Source organism: Thamnophis sirtalis, unplaced genomic scaffold (genome assembly GCF_051295495.1).
Source record: "Thamnophis sirtalis isolate CommonGarterSnake01/CBP01778 unplaced genomic scaffold, rThaSir2_p1.2 scaffold_1, whole genome shotgun sequence".
Classification (NCBI taxonomy): domain Eukaryota; kingdom Metazoa; phylum Chordata; class Lepidosauria; order Squamata; family Natricidae; genus Thamnophis; species Thamnophis sirtalis.
This window is the reverse complement of record NW_028261381.1, coordinates 8,129,621-8,138,634: the sequence shown is the minus strand read 5'-3', so window position 1 is coordinate 8,138,634 and position 9,014 is coordinate 8,129,621.

Sequence of the window (9,014 nt, the reverse complement as noted above, 5' to 3'; positions counted from 1 at the left end):
AGGTTTAGGTTTGAGTGAGTCTTTTTTCTTTACAAATCACTTCCCAACCAGCCTTTACATGTAAAGAAATGTAATTTCTCCCAGCGGTCCCAAGAGCCAAAAAAAGATCTCCTGTATGTGGATCTAGCAAGACTAATACTGCCTTCTTCATGCATACCACAACATCCAAGCCATTCAGGAGTTAGAACATCTCATTGACCACAGCAAAATTTAACACAATGCTGGAAGCTAGCAGCCTGCCTATTGACTGCAAAATTAGTCCAAGAATATAATAAAACAGGCAGCCACAACAACCTCTAAGGTTTTGCTCCTTATTTTATTGGAGTGAAGCTTTGCTCATCCCATTCCACTCCTACCAGTGCCCAGTTCTGCCTGGAAGAAAATGAGGATTTCATATTTGCTTGGGTGGGCCCAGGATTCAACAATACAATTTAGCAGTTAGGCAAGGCCATGTGTCATCTTCAGGCTAGGAGGCTCACAAGGAAATCCCATTAGTTTTGGAAGGACAAGGGTCTCGGCGAACATGTGAGCATGATCCCTTTCTTGAATCCTGGTCTTTCAGAACAATTTATCAAATATTAATTGACTGACAATTGTCTAGTGCAGGGATGTTTTAAGGATAATAGAGGAAGGGGAAAACTTGTAAAACAGTATTGGGTAGGAGCCAATTCTAATACTTGCACCATGAATTTTAGGGGATTTGTGGTGACTTTGATTCCAACCCTTGGTATGAAAAAGCAGACACAAGAGCATATAAGGGTGAGGTTATAATTTCATTAATGAAAATGAGGACGCTGCCAGTGTGTGGTAGGACAATTCAGACAGAATAGCATTTCTAAAATTGCTAGAAACAACAAACATCCACCCAGTTGCATACTTTGGGATAAACCATGATTTACTGAATGAACTATATTTGATTGCAAATACCCAACTGGCTAAAATGTAAATCATGATTTACAAACCACAGTGCCCAGCTTGACAAAACACATATAGCCAACACAGAACAAAATACATGGTTTTGCACATTTTAGGCCATAACCAGGCTAAATAAGAGGAATACCTATAACATCTGGAGAGAAAGATAGACCACAGTGAGTAAGTACAGTTCCCTATTACCTGTGCACAAGTCTGGATACTGTACCAGTAACAAATGTGTCTAATGTTTATCAGTCATCTATAGAGATGCAGCCTGAGCTAGATTCAGTGCGTAGCCGAGGTCAGGGAACAAATGACTCTTCAGAAAGCCGCTACTGAGAATGAAGTAAAAAAGCCTGGTGTGATATGATCATGTCTGATTAACTGGAGCTGACTCTGAAACAGATCCCCATGAAATCTCGGTGTGGTGTGGTGTGGTGTGAGTGTGTGTGTTCATGCACACATTCATGTACATATATCCCTTGAAACAAAGTGATGTATAATTGCACCTCCCAGCTAAGAAAAGAGCCAGAAAGTACCATAGTGAATGACTTGTCCACCTATTGAGAAAGGTTTAAAATGTAAAATGCAAGTCAGGGTTAAAAGCTTGAACTGGGGGGAAGGGGGGGCAGGGCACAAGAGACAATTTCTTGTAAGAGTTTAAATAAGCCAAGAAGAAAATCAAGCACCCTAACTCTAAGTTGACAACTCCTGACTTGAATTGTGGGCAAGAAAAGTCTGACTTAGCCTGGAAAAGGCCAACTAGCTTTGTTGCTGTGGATTTCCCAGCTTCAGGGTGTATTGGGAACAGGGCTGTGGGCTTCCTGCTCTCCTTTATGGCACAAACACAAGTTTCCTTCTCATTAAGGATTGAGCATGTTAACCCAAGACAGCAGATCAGCTCCTACTGCCTCTGCCCTCAAATCAAGAAGAATGTTTTACAGCACAGGGGCAAGGACTGAGTTCTTAAAGTTGGTCACTTCCCACCTTAGGCCTTTTTACAGTGGCAAAAAAAGGGGAAAGCTGGCTGCTTGCCTTCCCTCTCTTCTATCTCTCTGTCTCTAAGCAGACCAGCATTTGGCACTGTGAGCCAGGAGGCCTGTTCTTTCTCAGGCTCCGGACCGCCTTTTTTCAGAGTAAAACAAGCTTCTATCAATGCAGGCATGTTGGCTCTGATCTTGGCCTTAATAAATCCCATCGGAAATAATCAGGAGGGAAAGAAGGACTTAGGGGCTTCAGCCAGAAAGGGCTGCTTAGCATATCCCAGCCTTGAGGAAGGCTTGTCCTTCAGGCAGCGCCACCCCGTGTTCAGTCTGTTCAGCTGAACTTCAGATGCAGCAAAAGTGAAAGATGACTGGTTGTGCTGTAGAAGGGCCGTTCTGTAAGCCCATTTTTGGTGGGCTGAGGTAAGGCGTTCCCTCCAGGAGTTTTCCTCTTAATTTGTTTGCCCCTGGCAACTTGCAATGCTGCCGTCATTCAAGTCAGATAAATTTAGCTCTCTAAAGCCAGCAAGGCACCTGTGCCCAAATCCAATGGGGAAACTAAGCCATAGAGCGCAGGGCAAAAAAAAATAATAATCAAAAGCTGTAGGGGGAGATGGGAAAAGAGGCACAGAGAGACCCGAGAAGCCGCTCAGAATGGGGAGCAGTGCCTTGCTAGTTGCCCAGCAAGTTTTCAATGGAGCTGTCCTACTGTTAAAATGAACCAGTGATCCCTTCATTCTCCTTATGCTGAGATCAGAGTAATGCTGTGGCATAAATTGGTGACATTGGAGGGGTTTAGTCCTGGTTTAGCATAAGCCGCTGGACTCTGTGTTGATTCTGCATACTCAGTCTTGAAGTTTGCATAACGACTAACACTTTGATGTAGCATAAAACAATCCTTGATTATTGTTATGGGGTGAGAAGTGGCAGAAAATCTTTGCTAAAAGTCTCCATGAGGCAGGTGCCAAACGTGTCTCCATGCTGTCTTGCTGCCTTAGCTACCCACTCAATCTGAGATCAGCATATTCAGAAGAAAGGTTGCACAAGAAAAAAATTGTATGGAGGATCTTGAATTGACACTTGGCCACCTTTACATGCCGGCGTTAGACCTTGGAAGAAGCTGGATGGTCTTTCCCCGCCTCTGGCTAGTAGCTTCAACAGCGACCACAGTGTGACAGGTTTTAGATTACAGAAGCCAATCACTGGTCACAGAAGCATCCAGGAAAGAAAGAAAAAAAACCTATTACCTAGTTTCCCTTCTGTAACCAGATTTAAATGTCAGTCCTTAGCAAAATGAAACCAGCTCATTTCAGGGATTGGTGGATGTGTTGCTGATGGGGCAAATTAGGTCTCTCCCTCACCTACACTCCATCTCTGTAAGGTAGCTAATCCGGTTTCCTGAAACATTTGGATTTCATTCCCAACACAGCAGGACTTACTATTGACTAGGTTCAAAAAATATCTGCTTCTTTCTTAAAAGACACGAGCTTTCCAGGCAATTTCTATGTATATTTAAGCTCTCAGCCTTCAAACTTAGAAAGCAAATCCTGAGGATTTTTGTAGCCTCTCTTTCGGAATGCAGCCCAGAGGAACAGACCAGATTTCTTTCTTGCATAAAAAAAGGAACAACTCTCCTTCACTTCTCCCACTCTTCTCACTGGCGGGTCTATTTTGAACTGATGGCTCAAATCTAAACCCCCTTTCCACTGGTTCCACTATCCGCTACTTCAGTGTTTCTCAACCTTAGCAACTTGAAGATGTCCGGACTTCAACTCCCAGAATTCCCCAGCCAGCGAATGCTGGCTGGGGAATTCTGGGAGTTGAAGTCCGGACATCTTCAAGTTGCCAAGGTTGAGAAACACTGCGCTACTTGATGGCAATATGAACAATTTCTGTGGAATAGCGAAATGGTAGCAATGCATACTGTGATGGTATGTTTTGAGCATGATTTGAACCCTTCAGCGGGAAAGACTCTTGACCTGCAAAGTGGAACAGCAGCTCAGTTTCCATTGTGAACATCATATGTTATATGCGCACTTCTGTCTCTGGGAAAGTGCATAAAGTTCCTAGAAAGCCAAAAACACAGTTGTGCTCCGCAGACAATTTCTTGAAACACTTTCAACAGTGTTTTGTTAGCAACATGTGTTGATATTGTTTTCAACATTGTATTGATATTGTTTTAGAGATAGACAGGCATACTGCCTGCTTGGCATTTGAACCCCAAGATTCCTCACCTTTCTTTTATGCGTGCCAACAAGTTCTAAAGCACTGAGTCGCTACCAGAATCTGAAGATTGGCCAGAAAAGGGTTTTTATTAACCAGAGTCCTTTACAAGCAACTGGAACACAACAGGGGAAAAAAAGGGGGGGTACCACGGATGCAACCTGAATGCATATTCTCCCAGATCCTTCCATTCAGTGAGATTTACTCAAAAGTGTAGTGTGTACAGAATTACAATATTCCTTAGTAGGGAATCCTTTTTCCGGTAACAAATTTCGTTTATTTGGAAATAAGATTGAATGATTTCATAAAAGAAAAAAAAAAGGTTTTTATGAGAAAACAAATGTGTCACAGAACTTAGTCTTAAAAGTTTAGGACACAACTGTGGAGATACAATTCTTACTTGAAAGGACATCCACATTTTGGAAATTTCTACCAAGCTCAAAAACTGGGGATGAGGCGGGTCATCTTTCAGCTTTATCTCTGACAATCCGGCGTTCTGACGTGATTTCAAGTATGTTTGATGAAGTGAAAGGCTCACCCCCGTATCCGCCTGACGTGAGATCAATCTGATTACCTAACTCTAGCAGAAAGTTACAAGAGAAAATCATCTGAGGGACGAAGGGGGCCATAGAGTGGGGCTAAGGGGGGGGACTAGATCGAGAGGGAATAATTCCTTCAAGCGGAGATCCCGCTGGGATCTCTTCGTAATTTGCCCTGCCGCAATCGAGTGGTTTAAGGCCAGGCTTGTGTCTACTGGATGAAAACCCCACGGAATTTAACAAATTTCACAGCCAGAGAAAGCGGCCTAGGACTCCGGCCTCATTGGACTTTCAGCAGAAGGGTTCGCTTTGGGCGATTTGACGCAGAGAGAATCCGGCTGGTTTTTAATGGGTACAAAAGGAAAAATTCGATTGAAATCCATAGGCCGAATGGAAGAAGTCGCTCTGGAAATATTTCGCCGCTCGGGTTCTTTTATTGTCACCCCAGTTCGTTTTCAATGAACGGTTCCCCGTCAACCGAGGTTGCTCTTAGCAGCTGGAAGAATTTTTGCGGCAGCTCCGAGGAAAAAAACCCCACGAACTTCTTAAAGGAAACGCGAGCAAAGCCTAAAGCCCCCATCCAATTAGCGCTGGAAGCCGCCTTCTTCACGCAGAAGCCCCTTTGAGGGCGTTGACACCCGTGGCTAATTCACGAAGCTTTATTTGGGTGCAGAAGAAGGGCACCTCCTTGGGGCCCAGCTGTGGCCACGGAGCGCAGCCTCTTAGGACAAAGAGCGGGGGGCGCTTCCGATGTCAGAAAAGCCCAGGCTCCTTTAGGGCGCCCCGAGCTCCAGTTGGGAAGTTGGCTCCTCAAACTGCGCGGAATCCAACTACCCAGAGCCACGCGCGGGCTTGGTCTCGCTCGAGGGGGCTCCTGAAGGCCACAGGGACGAACGAACCAAGCCATCACGCCTCGGCTGGTGACAAGCCACAGGATCCGCCGCGCCGGGACATGTTCGGAATTGGCTTTGGTGCTTTCAAGGCACCGCCGTCTGGACGCGATTAGCACCTTGCACGGAAAGCGGGGATTGGGGGGGGGGGGTGTTGTTGGGTGCGGCTGGCTCGGGAAACCTCGTGGTCTCCTCCGCTCCTTCACACCAAAGGCAGATTTGCCTCCGTGTTTTATCCTCCGCTAATTCCCGGGGGGGGGGGCGCGGGGGAGAAACGGAAGACGAACAACGTCGGGTTCCCCTTCTCGGTTTCCTCGGGAAACCGCATTGTAGCCAGCCACATTTTGACCCACCGGTTTTACTCCTAGCCGAGCACGCAGGGCGCGCACTCACGCGCAGATGGGCTCCAGCCCAGAAAAGAGCAGAACTCGCGAAAGGCCATTGCCTTCACTGCTTCCAAGAAAACGTCGGTCGTTAACGGGGTCGGTTAATACAGTCGCCGCCTACTTGGTTTTCCTCCTTGTGGTTGTTAAGAAATCTCACTCAGTTCCCCCCCACCCCCCCGAAAACCCGAAAGAAGCCATCCGGGATCCTTGACCTGCCGCCTCTCAAGAGCAGCTTGTTCCCAGTCTCCCCGAGGGATCCCGAGAACTCGTGTGAATGAGCCGGGCGTAGCCCGGTTTCGAAAGAGACGGAAGTGGTTCCCCACTCTTACCAGCCTGATCTGTCGGCCGGGGGACTCCGCTGGAAATTTCCCCAGCAGCACTTTCGTAGCCAGGCATACGAAAGCCTGAAACCCCCTTCCGAGAGCGAGAGAGACAGAAAGAGAGGGAGTTTACTGCACAAACGTAGGAAAACTTTCACCGGCACAGCGACGGGGGGGGGGGGCACCATCCCTGCAGGCCAGGAAGATGGAGGAGGAAAAAGAGGGTGAAACTTGGAGACTACGGTACACGGGTCCTTTGCGAGGCTCTCCCTGTTTCACAGCCCCCCCCCCCAACCGCCTCTCTCCATTAAGGCCTGCATTAGAGGAACTCCCCTAATGAAGAGGAGTTCCTGAACCCACTTTCCCCCGTGGAAGAGCAGCGGCCAAGCTCTGCTCCCAGCTCCGGCCCCGCCCAAGCCCGCCCCGCGGGCCATATTTCAAAGCCCCTTCCCCGTTGTCCGGGCTACACTGGGGCGGGAGCTTCTCGCTTCTCCACCGCTTTAGTGTAGTGTAGACCGGGCACTCTGCCCCAAAGCGCTTCCAGTCGCACGAATCCCAAAGAGGGAGGGGTGGGGGGGACCCTCCCGTCTCAGCCCTCCAGTCTCCGCCTGAACGGCTGCACTGGGTCGCTCACCGCTCCAGCAGGCCTCCCGGAGGTACCGCGACGCCCTCCTGCCGATCCGGGGCACCGTCCGCACGTCGCCTACAACGGGTCCTTTCCCCGCGGTAGCGACGCCCGCTACTTCGCGTGGCCGCTTCCCATCGCGCTCGCCCGAGCGGACGGCGGGACGGTTGCGGGAGCGAGCGAGCGAGCGAGCGAGCGAGCTTCCTTCCCTCCGAGCTTGGCGAGCAAGCTTCGCCTTCTCCGCTTCCCATGGCCAATTATTCTGCCTTTTAATGCCACTCGGGGAGAGGGACCAACCCCCACCCCCACCTTTATTGCCTCTGATTGAAGAAAGCGCCCTGATCGACAGGTGAGAACCGTCGCTCGCCCGGGGAAGACGGCGGGTCTGAAAGACGGGTCGCTCCCCCGCTCGCTCCAGCCAGCCAGTCCGCCCGCCCGCCCGTCCTTGCTTTGCTTAGGAAGCTCGAAGCTTTCTCGGACTTACGTCCCCAGGTCTCCTCCGATCTTTGTAGAATCCTGTCCTCCATTCCGTTATCTCTTGGGGAATTTTCAATTTCTCCTGGTAAAATCAAATACTTTCAAGGCAATGTGGTTTATCTGGGCGTTTCTCTGGAATGAAGGCTACATAGTTCCCATTGTAATGGATGCCCAGGTATCTCCAAGCCCTAGTAACAAGGATGACCCCCTTGGCGAAAGTTCAGGGCCAGAACAAGGTCACGGCGCTCTGCAGGAATCTTCCTTTTGCTGGTCTCTGAAAAGCTCTTAAAGACCGACCCGTTTCAGAAAGTCACCCCCTCGTTTGATTTGATTTGATGGTGCCATCTCTTTTATTTTCTTTGCGTTGCTATAGTGCCGTGGCATTTTTATTTCTTTTACTAACTAGAGTTTATATTGTATTTTTTTTCCCTATGGATGTCACCAGGTGTCATTCCCATCGCCACGGCATGTTCGAGTTGTGAGCCGCCCTGAGTCCCCCTTCGGGGGGGGAAAAGGGCGGCATACAAATACAATAAACTGAACTGAACTGAGTTATATTGGTTGACTGTGGAGGAGATGTACCAAAACTTATCTGTAATTGATTGATACATTCTCTACAGATGTAAAGAAAGATGTGTACCTGTTTTAAACTAAAATTAAAAAAACATTTATTAAAATAAATAAATAAACTGAACTGAACTGAAGGTGTTAAATAAATAACCGCTCTCTATTTATACGACTATTTTCTCCAAACTGCCGCCTTCCAGACGCAACTCCAGCTTCCATAAGTTCTATGTCAGGCTCGTTGGCTGTGCATTGTGGGAGTTGTGGCCCGTCCTTTTTGGAAGGCTCTGATTTGAGGGAAGCAAATCAATAGGGTCGTCTGGAGTACCATCCCTTACCCAAGCTCTTTGAAGGAAAAAAAACCCCCATAGAAATCAATGGTGCTTCCTGCTGAGTAGGGAGAGCATCCCTACTCTGTCTTGCCTTTGTGGCTTGTGCTCTACATTCTTTGGGAATACACATCTCCACAGTGATGGCGTCTCTACGCTGTGTGTCCAAATGTGATTCTGTGACACTTTAAAAAAAGAAGAAGCAGTTCCTGATTCCACAGCACTGCATGAGCATTCAGCTGGGATCCCAATAACAATATTGCCCACTTTTCATTAGAAAGAAGCATGAGAAAGAAGTCGGCAGGTGCTTAATAATGGCTAAGTAAGGTGAGAGACAACCTGTATTTTCTCAGAAGGCTTAGGCCAGTGTTTCTCAACCTTGGCAACTTGAAGATGTCCGGACTTCAACTCCCAGAATTCCCCAGCCAGCGAATGCTGGCTGGGGAATTCTGGGAGTTGAAGTCCGGACATCTTCAAGTTGCCAAGGTTGAGAAACACTGGCTTAGGCAGCAGCCTTGTACCAACTCGGGGAAGGGAGAGGGGTGGAGCCATTAATACCTCAACTCCATCCAGTTATGCTGTTCAAAACTCCGTCTCGCTGAGACTAGCAGGGCGCATCAGCTAAGTTCGGAATGCAGACTTGCTGTGTAACTTTTGAAAGAATTAATCTAAAGCTACTCTCTTTGGAATTCAAAACAGTCTGGAGTTCAATTCTCACCTGTACTGATTCGCATTGATTTGCTCTTTTTTTTCCCCTTCTAAA